Raw genomic sequence first — 1,480 nt, forward strand, 5'->3', positions numbered from 1 at the left:
TACCTTGGCGTTTAAACATGATCTTTGGTTCGTCGAATAGGAACAGACATGATTTTGGCATCATAATACATGACATGCCAAGGAGTATAGTACCTTTTTCGGAGTGTGTAGTTGCCCTTTTCAAAAAGTATCGCTTTCAAGAATCGAATTTTTAATATTTTGCGAGACAAATTTTTTTTATAAATCACTTTATATCTTATGTATAACACTTATTGTTTTTTCTTTTGTTTGGTTTTGTTCATTAATGAGAAATAATAAGTTTGTAATATTTATAAGAATGTTGAAGAGAACAAAACTATAAATTTATACTATATTTTTAAAAAGTAATTGCTCTATTCAATTTGTGTTATGAAATTAAAATCTCTTGTAATAAAAAAAATGAGAGTATTAGAAAAGCATGAGAATTGAGAAGTAGTCCTCATAAACCAGAAACAGAAACGAACTAACCAAGAGATAAAGAAAGAAAGTGTTGGAGAATCATTTGTAAGTTTTTGTTTTTCTGCTTACACTTTTTTTATCACTACTTTTTTGTTTTTGGGCATAACTGAGATTTTGATTGCATGATTTGGTTTTTCACTGTTGGCTTTGTGAAAATAACTTATGTTTAATTTGATTAGGGTTTATCTGCATCTCAAGTATAGAATGGGGGTTTCTGTTTTTCTGAGTAAAAATAGGGTCTTTGGGTAGTCCAAAATCCCAATTAGATTCTCTCATAAAGGGAAATATCTGCATTGTATTTTAGGACATCGTTGTGTGAAGTCCAATGATGTAAGTGGATAATGGTGAAAATTTGTCATCTTGAAGGGGAATTTTGGTATCAAATGAAATTGTTAGGGGGTTTCAGTGTAAATGCTTTATTTTTAGTATGGTATCTAACTATCTTTAATGTTAACCCACTTGTATTTTAATTCCTTAATTTTAATATTTGCTAACGACTTTAAAAATAATTCAGTTTCGTCAAGTAAAGTGGCTATGCTATAAAATAAGAGTGCTACTTTTAACTTAAATATATTTTTTTCAATCAGTCACAAGGTATGTACTTAGAGTGACACGACACTCGTTATGCGACCACATATGTGCACTCAAGTCGCATAGGTGTGGTAAGCACAAATCGAAGTCTTCAATTTTTTTCCAAGTCAACAACATATGAATATTGCAGTGGGTCATGAATCCTTTTTGTTTTGAATAACTATTTGGTCATGCACCATTTACTCACTAACATCATGACTAACTCTTTTTCTATGTTTCTAAGTCTTTTATACTAATTTATTTCTTTGAGCAATTTCCTACATGAATGTTGGTGTAGGGATTTGTTTCTTTTTTAACCATTTCTTTCTCCATCACTGAGCCTACTTACTTGACTCATTGCCCCAAAAACTGAAGCTATGTAAAGCTATTCCCACGGGAACAAGTTTGTTTGTAATCTATTTATTATTTTATTTAAAGTTTGGTTTGATATTGTCAAAGCTTGATATTTGAT

The sequence above is a fragment of the Lupinus angustifolius genome, chromosome LG06 (assembly GCF_001865875.1).
Source record: "Lupinus angustifolius cultivar Tanjil chromosome LG06, LupAngTanjil_v1.0, whole genome shotgun sequence".
Taxonomy (NCBI): domain Eukaryota; kingdom Viridiplantae; phylum Streptophyta; class Magnoliopsida; order Fabales; family Fabaceae; genus Lupinus; species Lupinus angustifolius.